The following is an 18,394-nucleotide window of genomic DNA, read 5'->3' on the forward strand; positions in this document are numbered from 1 at the left end:
TTTAGGGTAGAGGTTAGGATAACCTGGAGGTCATGCCAAGTTAAGTCATAGGCCTGACAAAGGTGTCTAAATTCCTTTATGTATATGGTAGGATTAGCTGAGAAATCACCTAAACGCTTCTCAATTTTGGAAAGATCGGCCAATGAAAAAGGGACATGTACTCTGACTACCCCCTCCGCCCCAGCCACCTCTCGCAAAGGTGCTAACACTGTAGGAGGGTGTGGGCAGAGATAGGGGACTCAAGACAGCCAGTTGGGGGCCCCGAAGGAGGCATGGGACCGAGTGGATTACTAGTAGATAAGGAGGAGGAAGGAGGAGTCTGGATGGGGGGAGGAGGAGGAGAGAAGGAGGAGTATGGGGACGAGAGCTTAAGGCCCAAAAGCCTTGTACGTAATTAATTTCGGACCACTTGCCTAGCCGCTGGCAGAAATTGCTGAGGTCGATCACGCCACAGTGGAAAGGAAAATTAACCGCTTCCTCCTAAGGTCTTGTTCGAGCTGTAAGGTTTTTAAATTGGCTAGGAGGCACCCTAAGGGGGTGCTCTTTAGAAATTTGGACTGGGGGTTTCCCATTTGTTTCCTCTTTACCGACACAATGGACACAATGGAAATGGAAGTGGATCTCTGCCTTGCTTCAAAGCGTCCTTTGGAACCAGCAGAGACAGACTGGAGGCTCATGGAGCCAAAGTGGAGATTACCTTCAGACGGACATCTCCGTCCTGAACAGGTCTCCCAAGCCACATGGTGGCTCAAAATGGACCTCGGACCTGTGCAGGATTTTGGCCGAGGGAGGTAAAGAGGAGACAAGGGCACTTACCCCAGAGAGGCCGTGAGAGTGAGGGAAGCGGGTCTTAGGGCCTGGAACGAGGAGGAGGAGGCGGCTCTCCGGACCCTGGGGGCCCTGAGGAGGGGTCTCCTCCCGGGTTTGGCACCAACTTATTTGTTTTTCTAAGACCACCAGAGTGGGCACAAAAGAACCAGCAAGTAGGCAAGGCTAAAAGCAAAACTGCAAATTTATTCTTTGGTCATCTAGCTTCAGGGACCGGAGCTGGGGGTGGGGGGTGGAGTTTCTAATACAGTCCCGACAAGAGGAGTGGGGGCTGAGAAAGCCCGCCCCCTGCGCATCTGCTGGGAGCGACTTTTCTAGGAGTGGAAGGGCAATAGGCAGGGCACGGGCATGTCGGGGGGGGGGGGGGGCGCTCCGCAGGTGCCACCAGGTAAATCTTGGTCTCCTCGGATTGACATCACCTGGCGCATGCCTGATTAATCTGCACCTTCCCGGGCGTCAGCTGCATTCTCGCACACACGGGAAGAGTTGGTGGTGAAGAAGAACCCGGAAGTGCACCATCCTGCCTCCGTTCGTCCAAACACCAGGTTCAAAAGATTCTCCTGCCTCAGCCTCCCAAGTAGCTGGGACTACAGGCATGTGCCACCATGCCCGGCTAATTTTTGTATTTTTAGTAGAGATGAGGTTTTGTCTGTTGGCCAGGCTGGTCTCGAACTCCTGACCTCAGGTGATCCACCTGCCTCAGTCTGCCAAGCGCTGGGATTACAGGCATGAGCCACCACGTTTGGCTATTTTTTTGTATTTTTAGTAGAGATACGGTTTCACCATGTTGGCCAATCTGGTCTTGAACTCCTAACCTCAAGTGATCCACCTACTTCGGCCTCCCAAAGTGAGGACAATTGATTTTTGTTGCAGTAATGAATGAGATGAGGAAACGAGAACAGATATAACAGATTTTCACGTTTTATTTTCTGCACTGCCATATGGTTCACATCCTTACAATGAGAGCGTAATAATGCAGTCACTTCGTATGATTAAAAAGACAAGAGTCTTAAACAGAAAATAATTAGCTACATCTAGGTAAAAATGGGGTGTGTAACCAACGTAGATGACCCCTTCCTGTTCTGCAGCTGCAGTGGGTGAGGTCCTCGTGGTGTGAAGTGGTGGATGTGAAAAACCAGCATATAAACCCACGACTTGTCTCTCTCTGGACATGGGTGAGACACCAGAGAAGCTTACGGCTTTTCACTGATAATAACTGGGAGATAAATAGTTCAGAAGGGAAAAGAAAAATAGGTTTTACTAGCGGGGAAGTTGCATTGGTTGGAGTTATGACCTTCTCCTGTAAGAAGGACTCCCACAGGTCCTGTTTTGTACGTCTGTAATAGGGCCTCTCAGAAATGGCCTGGTATTCCCATTAATTGTGTGCCTGATAGTCGCCCTCTCTCTGTTCTGGGTAAATTGGGACAGACACTATATCTTATCTTTATACCACTCCCCAACAGCATCTACCAAATGGGTCACTGGAGGTCAATACACATTTGTTCAATTAAACACCACATTTATTGAATTAGAGTCCTATATGGAGAAGTGTAAATTTTTGTTGTTTATTTTTTTTGAGACGGAGACTTGCTCTGTCACCCAGGCTGGAGTTCAGTGGCACGATCTTGGCTCACTACAACCTCCGCGTCCCAGGTTCAAGCAGTTCTCCCGCCTCAGCCTTCCGAGTAGCTGGGATTACAGGCACCCATCATCATGCCTGGCTAATTTTTGTATTTTTGTAGAAACGGGGTTTCACCATGTTGGACAGGCTGGTCTTGAACTCCTGACCTCAGGTGATCCACCCACCTCAGCCTCCCAAAGTGCTGGGATTACAGGCATGAGCCACCATGCCCAGCCAGAAGTGTGAACTTTTTTTTAGCATTTGATGAGATGAAATTTGCAATGCCAACTTATTTTTGAAATTTCCTGAATTTTGACATTTGAAAAAGAGGTAGAATTTGCAAAGCACAGGAATAAGTAGACTAAAAATCACTTTCAGACCAGAAACTAAAACTTTGGGGTAATTATATTAGTCAGAGTTCTCCCAAGTAATAAAACCAACAGGGTGTGTGTGTGTGTGTGTGTGTGTGTGTGTGTGTGTGTGTGTGTGTGTGTAAGTGGACAGAGATTTATTTTACGGAACTGACATGTAATTGTGGAGACTTAGTGAGTCCCAAATCTGATGGGGTAGGCAACAGTCTAGAGGCTCAGGGAAGAGTTGCAATTGATGCCCAAAAACCATCTGCTGGCAGAATTCTTTCTTGCTCAAAGAGGTCAGAAGTTGTTCTATTCCTGCCTTCAACTGATTGGGTGAGCCCCACCCACGTTAGGGAGAGCCATCTGCTCTGTTTCAACTTGGCTGATTTAAATGTTGATCTTCTCCCAAAAACCCTCATGAAAACATCCAAAATAACAGCTTAGCAAATATCTGAGCACCATGGCCTAGCCAAGTTGCCCTGTAAAATTAGTCAAGGCAATTTTCTGGATCCCTGTTTCTCAGCGTACACCTTGAGCTCTATTGCGCAGGACTGTACCCAACGTCTGAAATTTAACATTTTTAGTCCCTGCCTACTAAATATGCATGGCGAGTCTTGTCATTGCAACAAAAGCTGTGCCCACATTTCTCTACACCCTCTTGGGAGCTGGGTTTCCCCAGGCTGGAGAACCACTGATGAAGGCTGTCTCACTCTGCAGTAATGTTCCCAAAACATTGGCAGTATCAAGAAGGTGAATTTCTCAGGTTTTGTTGTTCAGACTTCACATGGAGATGGTTGTTGTCTAATGCAAGGGTTGGCAAACTTTTTCTGTTGTTCAGACTTCACATGGAGATGGTTGTTGTCTAATGCAAGGGTTGGCAAACTTTTTCTGTAAAGGGCCAGATAATAAATGTTTTAGGCTTTGGGACTCTGTGGCCTTTGTTAGAACTACTCAGCACTACAGCTAGAGAGAGTACACAAGCAAATGAATGTGGCTGCGTTCCAACAAAACTTTATTTTATGGACACTGCAATTTGAATTTCATATAATTTTCACATCATTAGATATTCTTCTTTTAATTTTTTTTTAACCATTTAAAATGTAAAGACCAGGCCAGGCATGGTGGCTCATGCCTGTAATCCCAGAACTTTGGGAGGCCGAGGTGGGTGGATCACTTGAGGTCAGGAGTTCAAGACCAGCCTGGCCAACTTGGTGAAACCGCATCTCTACTAAAAATACAAAAATGAGCCAGCCATGGTGGGGCATGCCTGTAATCCCAGCTACTTCAGAGGTGAGGCAGGAGAATCTCTTGAACCCAGGAAGTGGAGGTTGCCGTGAGCTGAGATTCCACCACTGCACTCCAGCCGGGGTGACAGAGTGAGACTCCATCTCAAAAAACTAAAATAAAATAAAGAAAAATAAAATGTAAAACCATTCTTAGCTCAAGGACAATCAGAATTTAACTTTCCTATGCCTCCTCTCTCACCAATGTACTGTGTGTCCAGTTAAGAACTGAACAAAATCTTCAATGAGCATTCATTTAACTGAACCAAATGGGAATTGAGCAAATACAGTGCTTTTCAAACTTTTTGTTATTAGCAGAAACTTTTTGGAATTCAAATCTGATGGAAACCTCAATGTCTGAAACAAACGTAGTACTTTATTGGTAAAATTTTATTTCACAAGTTCAGATTTATAATACTTGTACCTTTTGATGAATATAGAAATTGAGAGGAAGTTCCAGATGGCTGTGTCAAGATGCTCTTTGCTTAAACTGATCCAGATGCTTGACAGAGGAGAACGAGAGGGAAGTTTCTGTTTTGAGGCAGAACCATGGACAATATCTAACGGTCGCTTGTATTCTTATTCATAACTATAAAAGTCAGGCAAGAAGCATCAAAACTTTACAATAAATGACAAACATAATATCGGCATGTCTCAAGCTGTTGATACACAACTGGCTCTTTTGGTTGTGATAAGGGCATGTTATAGCTGTATTCCTGCAACTTTATGTGGGTGGAGAAACGCAAGTATGAATTTTTAAGAGATCCATACAAGAGATACAAACTTCCTAGCCACTGGCATAGTTGCAATAAATGCAAACTCCCGGTGGAAATGCTGGGAGAACTTTGATTCCCAGGTGAGCACAAAGAGAAGGTAAAACGGCCGGGCCCAGTGGCTCATGCCTGTAATCCCAGCACTTTGGGAGGCTGAGACAGGTGGGTCACCTGAGGTCAGGAGTTCGAGACCAGCCTGGCCAACATGGTGAAACCCCATCTCTACTAAAAATACAAAAATTAGCCTGGCATGGTAGTGCACACCTGTAATCCCAGCTATTCAGAAAGCTGAGACAGGAGAATCACTTGAAACTGGGAGGCGGAGGTTGCAGTGAGATCGTGCCATTGCTCTCCAGCCCGGGTGACAAAGTGAGACTCTGTCTAAAAAATAAAAATAAATAAATAAATAAATAATTTTAAAAAAGGAAGTAAAAAGGAAACCCAGCTTAGCTTAGCACACAGGTGGGCCCTGTGTGTATTGTTAGTATCCAAGTGTCCTGTTCTTATTACAGTTTTGTAAATACGAATTTTTTCTCTTTTTTTTTTTTCTTTTTTTTTTTTTTTTTGAGATGGAGTCTCGCTCTGTCACCCAGGCTGGAGTGCAACGGTACAATCTTGGCTCACTGCAACCTCCGCCTCCCAGGTTTAAGTGATTCTCCTGCCTCAGCTTCCCGAGTAGCTGGGATTACAGGTGCCTGCCACCACGCCCAGCTAATTTTTGTATTTTTAGTAGAGACAGGGTTTCACCAGGTTGGCCAGGATGGTCTCGAACTCCTGACCGTGGGTGATGCACCCGCCTCAGCCTCCCAAAGTGCTGGGATTACAGGTGTGAGCCACCGTGCCCAGCCACTTCATTACTTTTTTAAGGCTGAATCACGTCCCATGATGTGGATACATCATATTTGATTTATCCATTCACCCATCGACAGACGTTGAGTTGTTGCAACCTTTTGGCTACTGTGAATACTGCTGCTATGAGCACTGGGGTACAAAGAACTGTTTGAGTCTCTGTGTTCAGTCTTTTGGGCATGTATCTAGCAGTGGAACTGCTGGACCATGTAGTAGTTCTGTACTAAATTTTTGGAAGAACCTCCTTACTGTTTCCACAGCCGGTGCATCATTTTACATCCCCAATAGTGCAAAAGTGTTTCAATTTCTCCACACGGTCACCAACACTTGTTGTTTTCAAGGGTTTTGGTTTTTGATACAGGCTATCCTAACAGGTATGAAGAGGGAAAATGTTAAATGAGATTCGAGTTGAGCATTTACGGCTCCTGAAGCATTTTCAAGTCGCTCCGAGTGACCTTAGGGTTCAGTAGGTCACAGTGGGAAGACAGGGGCCGGGTTTTGCACCGTACGAGTAAGCCTTCCTTGACTTCATTCCAAGAAAATGAGGGAGGTGATTGATTTCAAGCTGGAGGCCAGACGAGAGAAGGAAACAGCTATGTCTCAGTGCAGAAACCAGCCACCACCTCCTCAGGATGAGGTTAAGTGATGACTCATTCCTCCCGTTCTCCCCCTTCTCCTCTCCTCTCTTCCCATGCCCTCCTCTTCCCTCCCTTCTGTCTCTCTACACTCACACTCACACACACACACACACACACACACACACACACAATCACAATAAGACTTTATTTCCCCGTTCTCTCTTCGGGGCACAGCTCCAACATACTGCAAGAAATTATACCAGTTTAAGATATTTAAATCAATACCAGTTCGGGATGAGTGGAGTTTAATTCAGGGAGACTCATCTACAAACCAGTTGAAACCCTCATTACTTCTGGCGCACCCTGGAAACACCTGCAGTGGGCTTTCTCCCTGCCTGACTCTCCCCCACCACAGCACGGCCGTGGGCTCTGCTTGCCCAGCCCTTGCAACCTACCCATGGCTCTGCAAGGCTGGCCACCGTCCCAACTCCAGCCTCACTCCAGCTCCCATGAAGCTGCTAATAGTCTTCCCCCATGACAGCAGTGATGCTTTCTGCCCTGAAGGAAGAAAACTTCCCTCCAAATATCATGAAGCTGTGATGGCTCTTTTGTCTCCCAGCTACACCTTCTGATTCTGTTAAGAACTTGTAGGCTGGGCACAGTGGCTCACGCCTGTAATCACAGCATTTTGGGAGGCTGAGGCAGGAGAATCGCTTTAGCCCAGGAGTTTGAGACCAGCCTGGGCAACGTGAGAAACCCTATCTCTAAAAAAAAAAAATTAGCTGGGCATGGTGGTGTGCACGTGTGTTCCCAGCTACTTGGGGAGGCTGAGATGGGACAATTGCTTGAGCCCAGGGGGTCAAGGCTGCAGCAAGTGGAGGCCGTGCCACTGCACTCCAGCCTGAGCAGAAAAGTTAGACCCTGTCTCAAGAAAAAAGAACTCGTATCAAATATCCCAGGGGCCAGACTGAGGGGCTGCTTGTATTAAATATATCTCCCTTCCTCACCCTAGCAGTCCCTCTCACCCACTGAGGTGCCAGGGCAAAGAGTGACCCTAGCTCAGGATGACTTCTCCATCTCCCCAGTCACAGAGGGTTTATGACCCCTTCTCCTTCTTGTCCCCAGAGGGCATGTCCCTGAGGACTCAAACTTACCCTTAGATGCACCCAAGGGGCTTGAAGTCTCACAAACATGTGTTCTGTCACTGAAGCTGAAGTCCTGAGCTAGGACGGCTCCAACATCCTCTCTGCCAACATCCTCAGAGTTTGGCTCGGTCCCCAGGATAGCTCCCTAAGGCTCAGATGGTTGCCACATTGCCAGTCGTCACATCCAGAAACGGTGCTATCCTGTTGAAGGAAAAAGTGGTCCTTCGGCGCTTTGTTCCTCTTTTTAAGAGCAAAGACGCTTTACCCAGCAGCCCCCCCGACAGTCCCTCCAATCTCATTGGCCCTGACGGCATCACATGACCAAGCACAACAAATCACTGCAGAGGGATGGGATGGGACCACCATGATTTTACGTTTTTCCAGATATCTCCTGAGACACAAGCAGGTAGATTCCTGAGCAAAAATGGGATTCTGTAAAAAAGGAGGAAGAGGAGCTGCAGAAGAGTTTGTGAAGTGATGGGCAGACTACGCCACCACTTTTACCGTTAGGGTCACCCCTTGGTATCAATCATGTACTTGCTTTGTTGCTACGTTTTTCATTCTTTTCCTTTTTTACATAAGAAATACAGACTTTCTTGTTCTAAATAATGTATTCAATACAAAAGTATGTGCGGCAAAAATATGAAAGGTGCCCTTCTCCGTCCTCCCCATTTTCACTTCCCTCCCCAGGAGGAACCTCTGGCTCTTTTTCCATGTGCTCTCCTCCAGTCCCCCTTCAGACATGTGCATACACATGTATGTTCACACGCATACACATATATGTCCACACACATCTGTGAGCTTTGCTTTAATTTTTACATAGATGGTGTCTTGTTCTGCTACTGGCCTTTTCCCGCTCAACTCTGAGTGCATAAGGATCTGATTCGTCCATTCTAATGGCCGAACATTACCCCGGAGAGTGGATATTCCATTGTCTTGTATTTTAACTAGCTTTTCAATTGTGTGCCTTATCTCCCCAAGTAAATTATAAACATCCTGAGAGCATGCCATACTTTTTCTGTCTCCAAACACTTAATACAACATTCTTCTACAAAATGAAAGTCAATTAATAGTTATCATTGGGAAGATTCCCTTTCCCTTACCACATAAATCTTCTCTTATCACTTCTGACTGTCTCAGGTGAAGCCCTCCCTCAACCGTAGAAGGGACACAGCACCATAGTCTATCAGTTTGTCACTCTTCCATCAGTTTGGCAAGTCAACCTCCTAGCATGGGAGAGTTGTTAATCTCCCACTGTTCCTTTGGCGATGTCTTCTAGGCTCAGGATGGCACAGCATCTCCCTCTCCCTGAGCTAGTCATCAGTTTAGAGCACTCAGCTACCTGCAAAGTTAGACATTATCTCTTTGTTCTGCTCACATAGGAGCATCAGGGCAGAGTCATTAACAGCCAGCACTTCCTGGAGATCCATTTCAAGGGCTACTAATGATGTTCACAGACCGTTGAGCTGAAACAGTTAACCACATGCCTAGACACACACTCTTAATAACCCTTTGCAGGCGTCTTGAGGCAGTCACAGCTACATAAAATAGATTACAAATAAACCTATTCTAGACTCTTTGGTGGGGAGAAATTACTTCAGTATGAGGTTATCACCTCAAAACAGACCAACCAAACTTAAAACTGGGGTAGACTTATCAGGGTAACCACTCTCTAGGCAAATGTTGGCATCAGACCTGCTGATAACATCAATGAATATCATCTTAGGTCCTGGTGTGGCTTCTTGTACATCTGAATCTGCTGGGCTTCCTGTAGTAGCTAAGAAAAAATTACCATTGTACAGGAGCAAAGAAAGGAAACACATGGCTCACAGATGTGCTCCCTGCAGCAGGGAGGACTCTCTAAGTGTGGGCCAGGCAGGAAACCTAGAATGATGGAAGAAAAATCAAGCACCAGGAATGAGGCTGAAATTAGTTTATGTTCCTCAGCTGATTGCACACAAGAGGAAACTTTTGGTTCAATCATTTAAAGTACTATTGATTATGGAAAAATTCTGGTCCCTGTTACTAAGACATCTACAATTGAATTGGTAAAATCCACATAGGACAATTGGACAGTGAGACAAGGCAATATGGGATCTGGTCTAAGTAAACACCTATTATGGGTTCTGAAGGAGAACCCATTGAGATGGCAACGTTGTGCTTCCAAACAGGGCTGGTAATCTGCTTCAACACACCGTGGAAAGGTTGTGCTTAACTACACCTGCTCACTTAGAAAAAAACACAACCACTGCCCTCTGGGAACCCAGCCTGAATTTGTTTGCCGACTTGCATGCCTCTATGTGTGTCTTCATCTGTTGGGGTTGGAGGCTCCCCGGCCTGCCTCCCTCTCTGTTTCTATCACTTCCCTTATCTTGAAATAGCCATGACCATTGGAGAACTAGGTTTCCCTTCTCCCCTCTTCTACATCCACCACCAGCTCACGTTAATTTGTTGAGGAAAAACATTGCTGGCAATAGAGAAGATAGAATCAGAAGAAAACATATCTACCTCTTATTAAAAGGGTTAAGAGGGTTCTTAATAAGTAGTCCAGGTCTTGACCTGAAGGATTTTGCTAAGGGCTACTGTACAAGATCCAACCTCCTTCCCTTTACTGGTGTCCCCAATACCCCATGTGGTTTTTCTGTAGCCAAATATTTTTCCAGACCAACATTGGATTACACGGCTATAGACCTTGGGATTCCAAAGGGAAAGATGAAACCTTCACAGCTACTTGGAGTTTCTTTCAAGGGGAATTTTCATTACAGAATGTTTTGTTTTAACTGGTAATTAAAGGTGGGCAAAACACTCCTGCAGTAACGGGTTTTCCTCCTCTCCAACCTGTCCCTCCAAGAGAAACAGGCACAGGCAGGACCACGAGGCCTGCTCTCCTCTCTAGAGATAACTGCTCCTGAGAGTTTATGGTCTGGTCCACTTCAATTTCTCATGTGTCACCTTTCTAGGGGCTGCAAGGCCCAGAGATCTGGACACAGGCCAAGAAGTCAAGAACTGTTGAAGCCGCAGTCTCCACTCTCCTACTGACACCAGAGACCACCCAGCCCAGCCAAACCATATGGCCGCTTGTTTTCCTGATGTATGAGGTGGGTAGAACGCTTTTCCCCCAAAAGAGGACTCCAAGGGATCAATTAGTTAAAATGTGTAAACATGTAGCATTGTAATTACGATTCCGGCTTCTAGTCGAAATGAAACTGGCCAAAAGGAAAGAAAATACTGACCCTGCCTCTGAGGGCAGCTGCCACTGCTTTTCCGGTATTTCCAGTCTGGCTGGTCGAAGAATGTCTTGGATCAGCTCAGCGCTTGACTGGCCCAGAGCTGTGCCTGCCCCATTTGAAGATAAGGAGGCCAAAAACCCAACTGAGCCCTGGACATAACTAGGCCATGGGAGTTTAGACCATTTGCTGTAGCAAAGGCTGGACCTCTCAGTAGGTTACAACGTGTCTACGGCAGGGCCCTAAATTTCAGGTTGTTTAGGAATTGACAGGTTGTGTAGGTGGCCAGTAAACAGATTTTTGGTTTCTGAAGTGTGAGTCTAAAAGCAGTGCTGCTGGGCCAGGCGCGGGTGGCTCATGCCTGTAACCCCAGCACTTTGGGAGGCTGAGGTGGGCAGATTACGAGGTCAGGAGTTCGAGACTCGCATGGCCAACACTGTGAAACCCTGTCTCTACTAAAAATACAAAAATTAGCTGGGTGTGGTGGTGTATGCCTGTAGTCCCAGCCACTAGGGAGGCTGAGGCAGAAGAATCACTTGAAGCCGGGAGGCGGAGGTTGCAGTGAGCAGAGATCGGGCCACTGCACTCCATCCTGGCGACAGAGTGAGACCCAGTCTCAAAAATAAAGAAAGAAATAAAAATAAAAGTAATGCTGCTAAGACATCTGCGGTTGTCAGGGAGAAGGAATTTCTGTGTGGGTCAGGCAGCACTCCCTCTCAACAGGGACTCTGCCCCCACCATATGTATCTTCTCCATAGGAGTCCTTCAATAAATGCCTCAGTCAACAATCACTGCTCCCCTTCTCTGGGCCAAAAATTTTCATCCCATTCCAACTCCTTCTTCCCTGTAGCCAACACCACCTCCAGACATCTACCCTTCTCCTAATTTAGCCCAAAGCAACACAAAGAGCCACGCCTACTTTCCATTCCCAGTTGCGTTCTCCTGCCTGTGGTTTCCGGTCTGAGCTCCTCCCAAGATGGCGGAGACCAGACGTGCCTTGACGGCTGGTGGGCGGCCGTCTCCACCTGTAGCGCTAAGGCCGCCTCCTGCTCAACCAAAGAGAGTCAGAACACAGCACAATACACACCACAGCCATGCCCAGGGCCAGGTGGAGACAGGATGATAATTGACACTGTTTAAACTGGTAGTTTTAAAAATATTTGTTCAGTATTTACCTAGAGGAAAGGCTGAGTACTCTAAATAAATAAAGGAAAGGCCCAGCAGGAAGAAAGGGCCAAGGGGGAGCAACCTCAGCCGCTTCTTTACCTCCAGATTCATTTTTTGCCTCAAACTTGCAGCCTCCTCTCAGAAAAACAAAAGCCCCACAATTAAGGATGCCTACCGACCCACAGGACAGTGTCCTGAAGCCAGCCCCTCGAGGTATAACCCCTCACTCCAGAACCTTCCATCTCCCACACTGTTTCTCCCAAGGGGAGTTCTGGAAAAGACCATTGTCTCTCCAACTTAGGACTGTTTTCAGTGATGTTGCAGACATTCAGCTGGCCCACCCTGGCTAACAGAAACCTTGGTGATTTCTTCCCGAGTGCAGTGGCCTCAGTGCTCCAGTGTCCCTGTAGAGGGTGGCTCTGTGCTTGCTTGCCCTCTGCCCACTACTCCTGGCTCTCTGGGGCCCCCCAACGCATCTGTCAGATAGGCCATGACATGGAAGGACTGCATGCTCTGTGGGTCTTTATAAGCTTAATTCCGGCTTCCTACCCTAATACTCTTTTTTTTTTTTTTTTAGTATACTTTAAGTTCTAGGGTACATGTGCATAACGTGCAGGTTTATTACATATGTATACATGTGCCATGTTGGTGTGCTGCACCCATCAACTCGTCAGCACCCATCAATTTATCATTTATATCAGGTATAACTCCCCAATGCAATCCCTCCCCCCTCCCCCCTCCCCATGACAGGCCCCATTGTGTGATGTTCCCCTTCCCGAGTCCAAGTGAACTCATTGTTCAGTTCCCACCTGAGTGAGAACATGCAGTGTTTGGTTTTCTCTTCTTGTGATAGTTTGCTAAGAATGATGGTTTCCAGCTGCATCCATGTCCCTACAAAGGACGCAAACTCATCCTTTTTTATGGCTGCATAGTATTCCATGGTGTATATGTGCCACATTTTCTTAATCCAGTCTGTCACTGATGGACATTTGGGTTGATTCCAAGTCTTTGCTATTGTGAATAGTGCCGCAATAAACATACGTGTGCATGTGTCTTTGTAGTAGCATAATTTATAATCCTTTGGGTATATACCCAGTAGTGGGATGGCTGGGTCATATGGTACATCTAGTTCTAGATCCTTGAGGAATTGCCATACTGTTTTCCATAATGGTTGAACTAGTTTACAATCCCACCAACAGTGTAAAAGTGTTCCTATTTCTCCACATCCTCTCCAACACCTGTTGTTTCCTGATTTTTTAATGATTGCCATTCTAACTGGTGTGAGATGGTATCTCATTGTGGTTTTGATTTGCATTTCTCTGATGGCGAGTGATGATGAGCATTTTTTCATGTGTCTGTTGGCTGTATGAATGTCTTCTTTTGAGAAATGTCTGTTCATATCCTTTGCCCACTTTTTGATGGGGTTGTTTGTTTTTTTCTTGTATATTTGTTTGAGTTCTTTGCAGATTCTGGATATTAGCCCTCTGTCAGATGAGTAGATTGCAAAAATTTTCTCCCATTGTGTAGGTTGCCTGTTCACTCTGATGGTAGTTTCTTGTGCTGTGCAGAAGCTCTTTAGTTTAATTAGATCCCATTTGTAAATTTTGGCTTTTGCTGCCGTTGCTTTTGGTGTTTTAGACAGGAAGTCCTTGCCCATGCCTATGTCCTGAATGGTACTACCTAGATTTTCTTCTAGGGTTTTTATGGTATTAGGTCTAATATTTAAGTCTCTAATCCATCTTGAATTAATCTTCTTATAAGGAGTAAGGAAAGGATCCAGTTTCAGCTTTCTACTTATGGCTAGCCAATTTTCCCAGCACCATTTATTAAATAGGGAATCCTTTCCCCATTTCTTGTTTCTCTCAGGTTTGTCAAAGATCAGATGGCTATAGATGTGTGGTATTATTTCTGAGGACTCTGTTCTGTTCCATTGGTCTATATCTCTGTTTTGGTACCAGTAGCATGCTGTTTTGGTTACTGTAGCCTTGTAGTATAGCTTGAAGTCAGGTAGCGTGACGCCTCCAGCTTTGTCCTTTTGACTTAGGATTGTCTTGGCAATGCGGGCTCTTTTTGGGTTCCATATGAACTTTAAAGCCGTTTTTTCCAATTCTGTGAAGAAACTCATTGGTAGCTTGATGGGGATGGCATTGAATCTATAAATAACCTTGGGCAGTATGGCCATTTTCACGATATTGATTCTTCCTATCCATGAGCATGGTATGTTCTTCCATTTGTTTGTGTCCTCTTTGATTTCACTGAGCAGTGGTTTGTAGTTCTCCTTGAAGAGGTCCTTTACATCCCTTGTAAGTTGGATTCCTAGGTATTTTATTCTCTTTGAAGCAATTGTGAATGGAAGTTCATTCCTGATTTGGCTCTCTGCTTGTCTGTTACTGGTGTATAAGAATGCTTGTGATTTTTGCACATTAATTTTGTATCCTGAGACTTTGCTGAAGTTGCTTATCCCCTTGGTCATCTCTCCCAGCCTTGCAGTGTTGTTAATGATGCCTGATAGGCTTCTGAAGGATTTCCACCTGTCCTTAAACTTCACCCTCTGCTTCCTCCATCATTTCCATGAAGGCAACTTGAGCTGCCTGAAAAGTAGCCTTTCGACACTTGGCATAATATTCTTCCTTTGTCTCTTTAAGGCAAGTCTAGAACAATCACTCAAACACCTTTTACCTGTAACTGTGAGTCAGAACTGTTTCCTAGAACATGAAATGAGTGACAGAAAGGAAGACCACAGTGGAGTAAACAATGCATTTTGAAGAACACACTCAACTCAGGACAGCACTGAAAATACTGTTCGGCAAAGAGCATTTGTAATATAGTCTAATGTGCCAAGGGCTCCAAAGGCAGTCTTCTTCCGCAGTTCTCCCTGACTGAGAGCACAGAGTGTGATATGTGTGTGTGTGTGTGTGTATACACATATATGTGTGTATATTTTTATTTATTTATGTATATATGTGGTAATTATATACAACTTTTAAGAAAAGTATTTCTGAGACCATTGGTATCATAATGAATCAGCATTGTGCAGGGTGGAATTAAACAGGAAATGTGTGTATCCCATTTGTGAATGTTAACAGTGCTACTGGCTCCCAAGACACAAGACACTCCCTCTACTTATGAACCAAGGCCAGGAAAACTTTTTCTTTTTTTGAGATGGAGTCTCTTTCTGTCACCCAAGCTGGAGTGCAGTGGCACAATCCCAGCTCACTGCAACCTCTGCCTCCCAGGTTCAAGTGATTCTCCCACCTCAGCCTCCCAAGTAGCTGGGATTACAGGTGCGTGCCACCACACCCAACCAATTTTTGTATTTGTAGTAGACACGGGACTCCACCACATTGGCCAGGCTGGTCTCGAACTTCTGACCTTAGGTGATCCACTCACCTTGGCCTCTCAAAGTGCTGGGATTACAGGTGTGAGCCACCACACCTGGTCAACCATTTTTTACTGAAGCAACCAAACCCAATTTCCCTCTCTCTCATTCCATTTTCACATAGTAATTAAACACGCAGTTGTCTCTGGGCTTTCTCAGCTGGTGATGGCCACGACCCCTGGAAGCCTTGGGTCCTCTGCCACATGTTCCTCTGGGTTTTATGGGGTCCCCAAGGCTCGTCACTAAAAGATATACACAGCCATGGGTTGAGAGCACACTGGGAGTTGTGTGTTTTTTCCTTGTCAACGTCCCTGGAGTTTGAGGGCAACTACTGTTTTGTGCAGCTGCTTGTGTCAGGTTATGTCTTTGGCTGACTGATATTTAGTGCCTTTTCCTGTAGCACCTTTTTTTTAAGAGGGGGCATCCCACTCTGCTGCCTAGGCTGGAGTACAGTGGTGTGATCATAGCTCACTGCAGCCTCGAGCTCCTAGGCTCATGTAGCCCTTCTGCCTCAGCCTCCTGAGTAGCTGGAAGTACATGCACACACCACCATGCTCAGGTAATTTTTTATTTTTATTTTTTTAGAGACAGGGTCTTTTATGTTGCCCAGGCTGGTCTCAAACTCCTGGGCTCAAGGGAGCCTCCCAAAACACTGGGATTATAGGTGTGAGCCACTGCACCTGGCCTCATGTAACTCTTGATGCTCTGCAATAGATACCTTGCTCCATATTAAATTGATACAATTTTACTTTTTAAAAAGTCAGACCACATACAAGGGTGTGAAGTTAAAAAATGAAAGTCCTCCCCAACCTTGACCCTTAACCCTTGGCTCCACCCCCAGACGTGATCGCTGTGAACAGCTTTTTGTGCAGCCCTCAGAAGGTCTCTCTGCATGATAGAAATGCATTTGTTCTTTCTTTTTTTTTCTTTTTCTTTTTTTTTTTTTTTTGAGATGGAGTCCCGGTCTTTCACCCAGGCTGCAGTGAAGTGGTCCGATCTCCGCTCACTGCAACCTCCGCCCCCGGGTTCAAATGATTCTCCTGCCTCAGCCTCCCAAGTAGCTGGGATAACAGACGTCCACCACCACACCCAGCTAATTTTTGTATTTTTAGTACAGTTGGGGTTTTGCCATGTTGGCCAGGCTGGTCTTGAACTTCTGACCTCGGGTGATCCACTGGCCTCGGCCTCCCAAAGTGCTGGGATTACAGGCATGAGCCACTGTACCTGGCCGCATTTGTTCTTTTTTACACAAATAGGATCGTGCTGTACACATTGCGCTTCAACTTGCTTCCTTAACGTTGTGTCTTGGAACTCTTTGCGTATTAGTAACTACAGCATTTAATCTTTTAACGGTGCATACTAATCTGTATTGATGTACTGTAGTTAATATAAGTAATGTCTTATAAAGGACATTTAGATTTTATACTGTTTTATTCTCTCAGAAAGAGCCAGAGAGTATTGAATCCTGTATTATTTGTGTCTTTGCTTACTTTAGGAGTGTAACTGGGGGATGAATTTCTAGCAGAGAAATAGCTGAGTTGAAGAGTATTCACAGTTTACGTTTTGATAGATATTACCAAGTGGATAACCAAAAAAGGCACTGACAGTGTGCTAGTGTAACAGAGCATTTTTCAGAGAAGCAAAAAAGCCAGCTCACAGTTATCCGTAAATGGAAGTCCACAGTGCCTTACGCCTCCCCTCCATCCAAGCCGGCTGACTGGGTAGATCAAACCGGGAAGGGGTTAACAATGGACCTCTCTGTGTGTTTCTCTTCTGAAGCTAAATATGTCAGACTTGGGCAGTTCTGAGTGGTTTTGCATTTTCTTTTCGCTGTAACCACCTGAGTTCCTCTTGTGCCAAGGTCAATTCTAGGCTGATTGTCTATACATTGGGCAGGGGAGCTGCTGGGAGTAGCAATGGTGGAACCTCTGAGCATTTGCAGAAATGGTAGGTTCTGGTGAGCTGCTGACTGTGGGTTCAGAGGCTGGGACTCCCTGAGGTGTTCTGTTCTTCGGATTTCTTTTTACCTCTCCAGTCATCCTGTCCTTTACCATCAAAGTGTTCCTGTTCTTCAGCCCTTTCTTACCTATTTTGTGTACTAGAACATTATTCAGGGGTGTGATGGGTTCATCGTCCTGGAATTGGCCCCTCCAGCAGCTTGGGGTGGGCTCTCTGCAGTGCTTCAAAAGCTATCTGGGCTGAAGGGATATTTTTTTAAAAATTCCAATCTATTATGGACCAATACTTTTGTAAAATACTAAAAGAATTGAATTACTGGAAAAATGAAATCTGAAACGAAGACATATGAATACTATCCCAGCTTCTTTTTATTAGATTTAGCAGACGTAAAACTGTTTAAATTTGTTATACAAGTTTTGAGATACTTCTTCTCCATTTCTGTTCTCATACAGTGGAGATTGTAGGAGTTTGAGAAGCATTGCTCTAAGCACGTCTCTGGAAGCTTCATGGCTTCCTTTTGGCCCTAAAGCTTGTATCGTTTTGCTGAAAAAGTGATTCTCACCTAGCAGGGAAAATCTTCCAGATTTTCAGCCAGGGAGGACCTGGGTCAATGCCCAGGGTTAACACTGGGCTTGGCTTCAAGCTCAGAGCCCAGTCCTATCAGCCCAGATTTTCTTTTCTACCCAGCTTTTCCTGTCGCTGGGAGCGGTGACTCGTGAGTACAGGGTACCATGATCTGCTGTCTTCAGATCAGAAGATGTCATACTCTTTCCTTCAAGGTTTACTTATTATTTCACTGAAGTCAACATCAGCCTTCCTATCGGTGTTACCGTCCCTTCTCTATAACTCACTGCAGACTAGTCATGAGTTACACGCAAAATGTGAAATTTGGGGTGTGGATAAAAGGGAAGCAATTGTTTTCTATCAAGTCATTAAAACTTTTCAATTTCCTTTTTAAATAATTTTACACTTCATAAGATATTCCGGGTAGGTCTTAACACAGAGAAGGAATGAGCCACAACCCCCTACAATATGAGGTGGTTAAAATATCTTTTGTCTTTAAAGGGGGTGAATTATTTCAATTTTAAATCCTTGGAGAAAATTGGCTTTCAGGTTGCCTTTCGGAACCTAAAGTAGCAGATCACAGCGGCATCTAGTGGAAATTAATGGTATAACAGTTGGCATAGACTAAGCAGAAAAAGCAAATACAGTAATTTCAAAATATTGTA

At 45.3% G+C, this 18,394-nt stretch overlaps 1 protein-coding gene across 2 annotated transcripts in view; it reads left to right on the plus strand.

Annotated features, from left to right (window-relative positions):
* CLDN14 (claudin 14) overlaps nucleotides 1-18,394 on the plus strand; it is a 131,948-nt gene that overhangs the window by 64,378 nt on the left and 49,176 nt on the right. For both annotated transcript variants that reach the window (XM_023191297.2, XM_023191314.3), the window contains exon 2: nucleotides 10,394-10,531. The gene's annotated coding sequence lies outside the window, so the exon portion shown is untranslated. The remainder of the gene's footprint in view (nucleotides 1-10,393; nucleotides 10,532-18,394) is intronic.

Source organism: Piliocolobus tephrosceles, chromosome 19 (assembly GCF_002776525.5).
Source record: "Piliocolobus tephrosceles isolate RC106 chromosome 19, ASM277652v3, whole genome shotgun sequence".
NCBI classification, from domain to species: Eukaryota; Metazoa; Chordata; class Mammalia; order Primates; family Cercopithecidae; genus Piliocolobus; species Piliocolobus tephrosceles.